This window comes from Spodoptera frugiperda, chromosome 6, assembly GCF_023101765.2.
Source record: "Spodoptera frugiperda isolate SF20-4 chromosome 6, AGI-APGP_CSIRO_Sfru_2.0, whole genome shotgun sequence".
Taxonomy (NCBI): domain Eukaryota; kingdom Metazoa; phylum Arthropoda; class Insecta; order Lepidoptera; family Noctuidae; genus Spodoptera; species Spodoptera frugiperda.
The window spans coordinates 9,467,817-9,480,800 of NC_064217.1; the positions used below are offsets into that span (position 1 = coordinate 9,467,817).

Consider the following 12,984-nt stretch of genomic DNA (forward strand, 5'->3'; position numbering starts at 1 on the left):
ACAAGAGAAAATCCTAGTGTGGAGCTACATTACAATAAAAAACTATAACTCCTACTATAATTTTATTGTTACTTTCGTGAGACATACTAAATTAATTATTATGTTATCGGCTTACTCACGTAACTGTTTGACGAAGAACTCTTCGTCAAACAGTTACCTCCTACTTATTATTATAATTAACTCCTACTTTAACTAGAAATATAACTGTAGTGGATACTCCTTCAGTGACGTGGGTGTCAATGGGTAGCGTTTATTGCTTACCATGTGTTGAGACTATCGTCTGTCGTCTACGAATTCGGGTCTGGGTGTCATGTGTATGTCAAATTGTAAGTTTGTAAACACACTTGTGGGACAATGTTTTTAAAAAACCCCATCCCAAGCCCACGTAACAGCTGACACATAAGTTATTGTTAACGTGTGTAAGCCTTCGCTATTGTCGGTACCTGTCTTTGCTTTGGTTTTACATCCTGAATAAACATTCCATTGATATCTGCGTCTCTCTTTACAGCAATATTAATCACATTCATTCTTGGTGGAAGGTATGTCTGTATTTATATTCGGTAATGTTCATTGATCAAGTTTTTAACTAACGAGAATTTAAAGGTATTTGTTGGTTCTAAATTCGTCTTTCTGCAATTTTGTTTAGTTAATTATTATACACGACGCGGCGATTGTCTACTGCGCTAGCGCTGCTACAGTCGCCGTGTCGTGTGTCGCGGAATGCTGCTCATGAATATGAGCCTCTAGCACAGCTTGAAACTAGTCGAGTTCCTCGTCAAACAGTTACATGAGTAAGCCGATAACGTAATAATTAATTTAGTAAGTCTCACGAAAGTTATAAGTAAATTTTGTTCAGGTGGAAAACAGTGTGTAAAACACCGTTTTCTATGTCGGTATCATCTCTGTTGAACAACTTTTCCGCTTCGCCAATGACAAAGACGAGTTTAAAAACATTAAGCCAACTTTAAGGGCTGATGAAGGTGACATTTTTTGAGGTACCTACTTAATAAATATTAACAAGTATTATCCACTCCAAGCACCCGAGTTTACAAAACAAATACGTCTATAGGTGGAATTTCTATTTCTTGTATGTAAAAAAAATATTTTGTACAATCGCCGCATCGTGTGTCGCGGAATGCTGCTCATGAATATGAGCCTCTAGCATGGCTTGAAACTAGCCGAGTTCCTCGTCAAATAATTACGTGAGTAAGCCGATAACATAATAATTAATTTAGTATGTTTTACGAAAGTTACAACCTAATTGCGTTAAAAATCTCTTAAGTATTTGATATAAATTTTTAAACTGACATGGTCACTAACAATATTAAAAAATTTAAACGGGATATTTACCATGTTTATTAATTTCTGTGAGTTTCCGATATTTCGGCACTGTTGCAAGCGCCATGATCACGGATGAACTGATGAACGCGTATCCGTATTATCCCGTTTTAAGTTCTAATGATAAGTACCTATTTAATGTCTATTAAAAACAAATATACACTACTACTACTGTACTACAAAACAGCTAACAAGCCCAAAAACCTATACAAAAATCTCTCCACGCACATTCATCAACACATAATCAAAACGGTGGTACCAAAAACCCTAAAACTATGTCACAGGGTTAATAAATCTTGATCACCGCTGACAATCAGCCTCTATGGTCTCAATAATAAGACACAGTTGTTCGCGCCACGGGATGACATTGCGGGTCAATGAACCCTTGTTTGTCGTTGGATTGTGATCTGCACCGTTTTTGTTCAGCAGCCGTGACGTTCAAAGCTACTCGTACGTGATTTGCTTGTTCTAATGTTTTCTATTTTTGCAAACCTTTTTTTGCTTGTAATACTACTGGTATGTATGTATGTAGATTGCTTGTGTTTTTAGTACCTAGATACTTAGATAACGCCATGTGTTAATTGTAATTCCCTAAAGAGAGATACACTTTATGTGTATTGCCCACCCAATTTTTTACGGGTTCAATTATGGGTCCAATGTAAAAGAGTAACCTTTTTTAGTCAGTGGGTATTCTTAGGGGTGGATATACTTGATGCCTGTCATTTATTTTGGAAAATATCAGTTGCTTTAGTGTTTAAATGTAAAGAGAGAAACTGCTGCATGCTGTATGAAGATGTACCGCCACAAAATAGCTGCTCGAGGAAGATGCACAGCTCGAGAATGCGATGTATCGATAGTAGGGAAACCATCCATAGCACATATCCATAGCACACATCCATAGCACACATCCATAGCACTCTTCAGTAGCACTCATCCATAGCCCACATCCATAACATGCATCTTTCCATACAAAAAATAGGGCCCACTCGTTATAAACAAATAACAAACTCCATACTTTTCCCCAGAATAGTAGTGCTTTACAAGATTATGTTCTTCCCTTATTTTTTGTAAATTTGCCTTAAAAGTGTAATTCATGATTAAATAAACAAAATAAACCAAAGTTTCTATTGTTTCTGTTTTACAGTATTCCTGAAAGCCCATTTGAAACTTGTACATTCATAAAAACTGAATTTTTCGGTTCAATTTTAAGTTAGAGCAAAAAAACATGGTGGGCCCTATTTAGTTTTGAGTAGTTTATATCTTACTTAAAACCGTTTCCACCAGTGCTAAGCTAAGTGTACCAATGAATATGATTGGTGGACGCCAAACGCCATAGCGCATCTCTGGTGGAATAGCATCCCAATTCTTAAATTATTTTAAACAAAAGACAAATGAACTTGTAGAAGTTTAACGCGCACGGCAAACTATGTAGTTCCGCGCGCACTATAATTGTCTTATGTATCATAGTCATATGCATTAGCTTTCACACGTACCAGTACATTCTAATTTACAAAAGTACCTAGTAATTCACCACTATAATCATCACCCGGTACAACTACCCGACAACCAAAAAATAGGCAGAGGATCTCTCCTCTATTTCATTCCCTATCTAAAAATAAGCTGACTTCGGACTGCCTAGCGGGTTACCGGGGCTCAGGCTCGAAGAGCAGGATCAGGAACGGGGTGGTTTTTATTCAGTAAGAGTCTGACACTCCCTCTCGTCTCGCCCAAGGCAGGAGAAATAATTGGATGATTATACCCCATAAAAAAAAAGAAAGATATACAGACACACTGTATTTGACCGAATAAACAACAAATAAAAAAATCGAATTACCTTCCTACAGAGCGCGTGCAATATCGCCTCGGCCCCCATTCTTCCAAACGAATAGATACTTCACACCAACCATTATTTAGGCTTACTTTTACTTTTTTTACAAGTTCTCTGTAGGTCATTGTTTTGAATATTTTCGTAAACTTTTAGTTATATTATAAAGTATTCATATTCATTTATTTGCTTTCCACAATGTATGTACATAGATGTTCTTACAGGTAAAGTAACAATTATGGACCCAGTTTGGGCACAGCAATTTAAAGTGTATTGAAACTCAGGCTTAAGATATTTCGTGTTATTCTCATTATGAGTCCATCAAATCAGGTACCGAATGAAATCCTGACTTTTTGCTCAAGATGTCGAATTTACATATCTAAGGCACTAATTATGCATTGGTAAACAACTCTTATGTGCAGGTACTAAAGATATGCGATTCGTCACTGAAATACTATTTAATTAAGGTTCATTATTGAATGAATATTCATAGTAAACATGGTTCCTTTTAAGCAAATTGTCGCTAGAAAAAGTTGTTGCGTTTCAAGCACTTCCCTCACTTGTTATACATTTCCCACAGTTTAATATTTCCGTGAATGCGTTGATTCTATTTGATTCCTTATGTTTTACGCACACATGATTTATTCTAACCAGAAGTAAAGGAAAAGCGATAAAAACTATATATGACTTGTAAATCTTTACAGCTATAGACAGTTATTTAAAAATAGTTTGGTTAAATCAAGGAATTTTCTGTAAAACTTTGATCTTTAACTACCATTAATTTATTAACTGTCAATTTGAAAATAAGAACACTCATTTAAAATCTGAATTATTCTACTTTTTACATATTCGATGAAAACTTGGATCTGAATTTGGAACGCGGTTCATATTCTGAATCAAAAAGTCGGTATACGCAAAATGTTTAGAAATAAAACTAAATATTGGATTTTTCTTAAAAAATATGGGTTTAAATAATATTGTATTGAATTTGCCAAATAACAACGGTACCTACCGGTATCTTGGTAAACTAAAATAGTGTACCATTGTAAGTAAATATTGAGACACAAAAACAATGGCCTATCACGAAAACTGGTACACAAACGGGATAAAATCACAATAAAGACCAATATCCGATAAGGGGTCAAGAGGCTTACCTGCAATTTAACTTCGCTTATACCGTTAACACAGTTCACTCACACTTTAAAAACACTTAAAAAAAACAATTAGACGAAGCGAGATCACGACCGCCGACCACCGGTTGCGCTAACCGACTACAAGTAGGTACAACACATTCGCGGTACGAGTCGTTCAGATAAGTGAATCTAGATAGTGCAGTAAGGTAAAGCGGGTAAAGTCGGGCGAACACGAGTTCACTGACGTTGATGGAACGTATAAATATTGAGCGGACCGTGTCGGCAATCTCTACGCATAATTACTAGGTCAATCAACATTGTTACAATTAATTTTGGAAAATTCTCAATTTCATTTTAAATTGGCGTAAATAGGATGACATTTAAACTTTTAAAGTCATCGTCTATGCTCAGACTCCGAAGCTTGAATTCCGAACGTCTGTCGATGAAAAAATTAGCATTAATTTATTTAAAAATGGAATATTTAATTCAAATTGTAGTCTTCATAGCTTATTAGTATTCTGGCAGACAATACGTTTGACTATTCCTGAATATTTATTTTTATAATATGATATAATACAAATAAATAAAGAAACAAATATCTATGTAACGAATTTTGATTTTGTGTGAATCGAATCGGTGTGTACATTTGAATTTGGAATACAGTTAGCGCGCTTTTGAAGTTCGGCATTTAAAATTTGTGCCCAAGTAACTGTTATTTACATCCGAATATTAAGTGGAACGGAATTTATTTAATATTTACCCATGAACACACAACAATACTTTGTTTATTTTGTTATTTTAATGAATGATCTTGTGGACATTTTACACTAAAGAGTCGGAGTGCGAAAGGCAGAGGGTTCAGCTCTGGAAGCATTCGAAATGAGAGCCCAGGGTCCAGAGTAGAGGACGTTTACTGGAGGGAAAACTATAAAGACCAAGTGACTGTTAACGGTACGGTAAAGTAGTATAGAAAGAATCATAGGATACCTTAAGCTAAGTAAAGTATACTCCCAAGTATTGGTTCCATAAGAAGAACTGAAAATCGACCTCACTGACAGTACTATACCGTTCAAGACCCATGGCAAATACCTAAATTGGATAGGCCCCATTCCCTATAAAACAGAGAGAAGAGAGAAGTACAGATGAATGCCTTCCGGCTGGAGGCCCGTGGCCATTTTGTCGATTTGGGGATCTGTAGTTATGTACCAATGGCGTAGTATTGCGTGGAGGCCATTAAGAACTGACTGATGATGATGAATAGGTAATTTTGTAAATATTTCAAGCACAAAAGTATCAAAACGTAAATATTTCGATCCACGAAGCAAGAACCTAAATTACTCAGTGCTACGCTGATCCAAAAATAATATCTTCTAATGAATGGAGATTTGAAACAGTGACGTCACAACGAACTTTTGTTTCTGGAAATTGACAGATGCATTAAACATTTTTAGCTGTCAGTAAACTTTCTCGATTGATTTAATTTTGACAATAGGTATCGATTCGATTAATGCGTGCATATGATCGGCGATGACTCGTTATAAAAACAAACTTTAATACCAAAAACATTAAAAATAAATCGAAATAATAAAACATAAATTTAAAATGAAACCGTTAACGATTTATTTTTTTACATTCTTTGCTTATTATTTCTGACGATTTGAAATTAGAACGCAGTTGTGATTTTGAATAAAATGAATACGTATCGAATAATTCTAATTTCAAACAACATTTGTTTGGATTATTTACTATTCAAGGTCACTAATTCAAAACAGGTTACCGTTATCTAATTTTATTTTTCATCCCAGAAAGAATGAAATGAATGAAAATGATCGAGGATCAGATAATTGCAAAATTCAGTCTGATACTTTAATAAACATAATGAGATAATTTTGTTTAGGGGAGATATCATCCAACGTTTTCTCCCACCTTGGGCGAGGCGAGAGGGAGTGTCAGACTTTTAACGACTAAAAACCATCCCATTCCTATTCCTGCTTTGAGCCAGAAACTTGATATAAAGAAATAAATGACAAACTTCTGACCAAAGGCGTCTTCTTCTTTTCACTAAGAGAAGGTTAGAGCATTAATCACCAAACTTGCGCAATGCAGATTGGCAATTTTAATTTTAAATCATACGTTTATAACCACCAATCCGCTTTGTGCAAACGTGGTGAATAATGCTCATTCCTTCCCCGTGTGAGTAAAGGCAAAGGCATAGGCTGATCGATGATGACGGAAATGAGAAGACACAGTGACGCACTCTTATCGATATGCAGCTATTGGCAAAGAAGCAGACAAGATGATTTCTAGAAACTAGGAGTCATCCAAAAGGAGATTGCACCATAATACTACAGATTCTTTTTTCTAATATGAAACTGTTTTCTTTTTGTATTTACATATTTATACAAAATTGACATAAGATATTCCTAAAGATTAAGGACATTGTTTCAAAAAGAAATTGTTTTTACAATTGGTATATTATCTCTGTAATTGTGCATTGTTATAAACACACAATACTGCACAGCTTGCAACACCAACACCGTATCGCGTACATAATTATATGTAGGTACTTTTCTCCGTACACTACGGTCGACGAACTGGTATCACGTCAGCCGTGAAAAATGTAGCACTTTTTAACACATTCTGATCAAAATGTAAATTCAATAACAACTTTTTTATTCAAAATCTAGTCATTATGCTCATTATAATGCTGGTGTTACATAATCTATTTTAAATTTAAAAAAGGATTCGAAAATGTTCTTAATTCAAATTGTATTCAGATTATTCTTTTTAACGCAAAGATCGCTTATGGCTACAGATTATAATTTTGATTTTTAATTCATAAGGCACCATAGTTGATGCGTATTTTTTTTTCAAATTGATGAAATGTTTTGACGGGCAACGATCTCTAGTCAATTTTTAAATTATAATTCCCCTCATCATTTAACACTAGCAGACGGACCATCCGGTTCATGTTAAATTAAATGGGAATTCCAATTCTGAAAATTTCTAGAAAAAACAACTGATCGAATCCAGACTTTTTTTATAAGAATAGGGGGCAAAACAGCAGACGAGTAACCTGATAGCAGACTAGTCTCTTCTAGATAAAAATTAAAAAATATAATTAGTAAGCTGCTGGATAAGATTAGGAATCTTAACAATCGGTCTCAAATTAATTCACCTAATCAAAATTAGCAACTTCATTTATTCAGTTTTCTAGAATAGTCCGAATGGTCCGATATTTGATTCACATTCGGCGAATAAAAGTAAAAATCATGACGTTAAATAACAATTAAAAAAAATACTCATCTACGTGTTACTCATTTACTCGTTTAAGTGTGGGAGAGCCATGCTTCGGCACAAATAGGCCGGCTCGACCGGAGTGACAGCCTCACAGAAAACCGACTTGGAACAACGCTTGCGTTGTGATTCGTTGTGTGTGTGGGGTGGGATGGATGGGTGAGGAGGCCCAATCACCCCCCTTCTCAATTCGCGATTCCCCAAAGACCCTTAAATTCCTAACCCCCAAAAGGCCGGCAACGCACTTGTAACGCCTCTTGTGTTTCAAGTGTCCATGGGCGAAGGCGATTGCTTACCATCAGGTGATCCGTCTGCTCGTTTACCGGGTTATACCATAAAAATAAATACGTAGTATTTAATTATAATGACAATACGTCGAAAAACCGCACGTTCATAAAATATAGTTCTTGTAACGCTTTTAACTTTTTACTGTCATATATTATGTGAAATTGATTGTGCGATTGACGTCAAGCATTTGACGACCCCCGAGTCCTTACGTGAGGGGCAACACGTTGCGAAGTTAAAACATAGTATAGACAGGTACTGAGAATTTCTCTGGTTTTTTTCGAAAATCGATGACAAAGTAACGGTTTTAAGGCGAACTGGTTTCAACATTTTTTGAATTACTCAAATACAAATAAAGATTATTATAATTTCGTGAGAAAGGAAAAAGAAAGATAGAAAATTAAATTATAATTTAAAAACATAAAATTTTAATGTTCTCATGTCATCAGTACCCTTAGTAGGAAAGCGAGCTTGGTGCTCTGATTGGTTGGTTCATTTGAGCCGGCCAATCAGAGCACCGAAAACGCGGTACAGTCTAAATATGTCTACTGTGTCTAAATTTACTGTCTTGTGACTTGCGGAAAATTCTCTTTTGGGAAAAACTCACATATCAATGAAATAAGTATTTTTACTCGGAAGATACTTTAATTTTTTTTCTTCGGCTTTTTACTAAAATGTTAAGTTATTCACTATAAGGAAATCGTGGCTATTTTCTTAATATTTTTTTATATCTATAGGTATAGGGCTCTCTTGATCCTCATCTTCATCTAGCTATTTGAGAGATTGACGTCTAAAAGTGTTATCTTGTAACCAATTAGCAAAAAGTAAATATCATAATCATTTATCATATATTTATTTAATTTCAGCGTTCTGTTTTAATTCCAATCGCCATTGTTTAATATACACTCAATCATACAAAAATGAATATACATCCGGAAAATAAATATACAAACATAAAACACAATAAGTATATAGAAGTTGAATACAATACATAACTATAGTTTCATAATTCATCTGTCATCTCATCGTAAGCTATGAAACATGGGAAATAAGAAAATCTTCCGTCATCGCGTGCGTATGCGCACAATTGTTTGCCAGTGATATGTTTCGAAGAAGCTAGATGATGACAATATATTATCTATGTATACTTATGTCGATAGAGAGATAGAGATAGCATAGAATTCTCTGTACCCTTAGTACAAGGTTGCTTTACGTTTATAGTAAACGAAGCGTTCGACGCTCTGATTGGCCGGCTCAAATAAAACAACCAATCAGAGCGCCGCAAACTTATACTAAAGGTACTGTTGTCAAATTGTTGGTGGAACGAGGAAGGAAGCTGACATAATGATTAATTGTGATTTAGTATCAGATTCAGCTGAATTGGAGGCTGTGAGAAATTTGATAATATTGTTTGTCAATCAATGAAGATTGTTTTTAATCTGAGTAACGCTAGTTAAGAACAGATAATTCTTAATATAAGTATAAAAAAACTGAACTGTTTCTAAACATGGCAATGTCTGTCTTAAAGTTTGTGGGGAAACTGAAGCCTGAACTAAGACGTGGCACAGGCTCCGTCTTAGTTGGAGACCCTGGGACCTGAGATAGAGATCAGGTCCCAGGTCCCCCTCAGGGACACAGAGATGCTAGCCATGTTTGGAGAAATCTCCGAGATGCAATTGATGCAAATGATATTGAAAACTGTGTGACTGTTCCAAATTCACTTAGAGCTTAACTTTTCTTCATTGTGTATCATTATCGGATTCATTCATTAATTTAGTAAAATAAAGCGAACTATTTATTTTTGCATACATTCATAACCTCACGCCTGTCTCCCAAGTTCAGACAATGGACCGCCAATTGCTACGAAACTTACATACCTCTTTCACTTCATCAACAGTCATCAGTCTTCTCATGCATGCATATTTAATTTTTGAAACTTCTTCTTATTAGTAATAAAAAGTCGTGACCACAAGTAACATCGCGGTTTCTGATGAAATACTACGTATACAAATTATGTAGCTTTCCTGTAAATATTAGATACAGGGATTCCCCACTGACATGTAAAAAAATATTCCTCAATCTCTCTCCTTCTTCGCTAGGGCTATCAAAACTATTGAGGAGATTAACTAAATATGTCAAACTAAGTAGGTCTATGCGTGTCCTGAACTGTAATCTACAACACAAAGAAATGGGTCCTCTGAATTTTTTTTTTTAGGCTTACAAGGCTCTCGAACCCGCCTTTTGGATAAGTCAGGGGTGTAGCTAACGCCGTATCTACCACAACAATTACTTATACGGGGACCCCGGGGTACGGAAGAGGTGCGTAATAAAAAATAATATAAGATTCCCATTTTAATTTTTATTTCAGTAATTACAACTGTCCAAATAATCCATTTCTATAGAAAAAGTAACGTCATCATAAGGGCCCTCAAACATGAACGTTACAGCTTCGGTAAATTTCTTCTTTGAGGCTTGAGAGACAGGACGGGAAAAGACATTGGATGATTTTCCGCCCTCAAAAAAAGGGGGCGCCAAAAATAATTTTATAGACTAACTACTTTTCAATTCGATAGATCGAAGTGAACTCGATCGCGGTTTGCTATGTCATTGGTTGTGAGAATAATCTCGCTTAATGACGGACGAGAATGCGATCGAGATCACTTTGATCTTTCCAATTAAAACTTACAGCCTAGCTAGTTTACGATTGAGTCTGGCACGAAAGGGCAGAAAATTATGCAATATCTCATATACCATATAACTACATAATTTAATATTTGATCAATTTACAATATTATACTAAAGATAAGTGTTTGCTCTCAACAAAGACAGATAAATTAAACCAAATAAGAAAGATAGCTGTGTGAAACATTTTATAGTAAAATGGTGCAAATTTTACTTAAGACGAGAATTAATTATAATGTTTGTTCGTAAAACAAATAAGTATGTTATTAAATTGTTATAACACGAGACAGGTAATGCTTATGTTATGTACGCTTTTAATAAACATTTGTTCTAGGTACATTGTTGTTTTCGACAAAAACAATATTGTTTTTGTTATCAAACGGTTACCTGTTTGCGTCACTTCTTCCAGGAATTTTTCAGTTCTAAAACGTAGATTGTGACTTAGGTACTTATGCAATGCATGTCAACTATGTGCGCTGTTTATGTATAATTTTCTCTGCAATAAGATGTGTCTACTAAAATGTAGGTATGTATGTTTTTATAGAATAGGAGTCTAACGAGCAGACCTACCACCTGATGGTAAGCGATCAACGTCACCAATGGACACCAGAGACGTCAGGTAGGTCACAGGTGCTTTGCCAGCCTATTAGAAAGGAATACGCTCTTTTATTGAAGATTTCGTATGTCGTATCGATTCGGAAATACCGCCGATGAAAGTTGAGGTATAAAGTTTCGAGAGAAACGCACAGTTGTGTCCTGCCAACCATCTATATGATGGGGATGGAAGTGTTGTCGTGTAGATCATGGCGACAATACGCCTGTTCTATTATACTTAACTAACTTTTAGCCACAGCTTCGCTGTTTAGAGTCGGTTCATATCTAATGTAAAATACGTCGAGCATAGCATGGTTGCACTAACGTATCATCGGTTGAATGTGAACGGTCAAGTGTTTTTCTATACATTAGTCTATCCTAGCGTTACACGACCGATAATACACGACGCATGTTTTATTTTATTTTATTTTATTTTCTTCTCCCGCCTTGGGCGAGGCGAGAGGGAGTGTCACGCTCTTACTGACTAAAAACCACCCCGTTCCAACTCCTGCTTGTCGAGCCCGAGCCCCGGTAAACCCGCTAGGTAGACCGCAGCTCCGGATCAGGGCCCTACTGGGCCCCATCTGTGGTGGTCTAATGGCTCTTTAAACGCGACGCGCCGTCCATGAACGTACCCTTACAGTTACAGCTTTACTTTATTCAAACATAATACTAATACCTACAAAGGCCAAAGGTATGTTCGACAACCCTATAAAATGAGCTACAGGTAATAATTACAAACAGCCGACACCCGCCAGCGAATGACGTCGTACGGACGTCATCGTCAGGGAAAATGGCTAACTGGCTCCTGGGCTCGGTATTTCAAGACAGGGGTCGCCAACCTGTGGTTTGCGAGTCGCCTACGGTGCTTTTGATATAAAGTTGCTCTTAAAATAAGCTAAACATACGACATTTTATTTGTTTGTTCATTCATTTAACGGCCGTCTGTAACCGATCCTTTTTAGGGTTCCGTAGCCAAATGGCAAAAAACGGAACCCTTATAGATTCGTCATGTCTGTCTGTCTGTCCGTCTGTCCGTCCGTCCGTCCGTCCGTCCGTATGTCACAGCCGTTTATTTCCGAAACTGTTGGGCCTACATAGTTGAAACTTTGTAAGATGGTGTATTTCGGTAACCGCTATTAGAATAAAAATTAATAAATTAAAAAATTAAAGGGGGCACTCCATACATGGCACTGATTAAAAAAAAATTTTTTTTTCATCTAACATACCCGTGATTGGTGTCTGTGTCTGTGTGTCTGTGTAAAAAAAATATATGCTGTAGATTTCAATGGAAACTACCAACGAAAATTGGTTTGAACGAGATATCATTATTAGTTTTTAAGAAATAAAACATTTTCAAAAACCGCAAATATAACTTTGTCATTTATACAAACACTATGCAAAACCAAGTTATTTTATAACTTTGATATTATGTCATCTACTTGCCGCTACGGAACCCTTCATGGGCGAGTCCGACTCGCACTTGGCCGGTTTTCATTATTTTTTGTTGACGGCGAAAACCTTTAAATGGCGTCTAGCATTTTTGGGGAAAAAACTAGGGAGTGTGGGATTTTTACCCCACTAAAACCTCCCCGTTGGCCACCATCTGCACTTAAAGGAGGTATCGGGTCCATGTAGTATCTAAGTAGACCAACTCCGGAGCCCATGTTATCGGTCCCTAGTGAAGAATGACTGTAAATAGTAGGAGATATCTCTTTGGACCTTAAATTAAATTAACAATTTGAAACAATTTAAAACCAGTGTTTTCGTTGGCTCCACATTTTCTTTAGTTAGCTACCTGTAGAACGTTTCAGACGAATATTTAACTAT

General features: G+C 36.1%; 1 protein-coding gene across 2 annotated transcripts in view; it reads right to left on the minus strand.

Moving 5' to 3' along the window:
• The window catches only part of LOC118267406 (inositol-trisphosphate 3-kinase B), a 164,446-nt gene extending 159,960 nt beyond the window's left edge, over positions 1–4,486 (minus strand). The window contains exon 1 of one of the 2 annotated variants that reach the window (XM_035581370.2): positions 4,318–4,486. The gene's annotated coding sequence lies outside the window, so the exon portion shown is untranslated. The remainder of the gene's footprint in view (positions 1–4,317) is intronic. The other variant, XM_035581371.2, reaches the window with a different exon arrangement.
• Between the last annotated feature and the right edge of the window lie 8,498 nt (positions 4,487–12,984).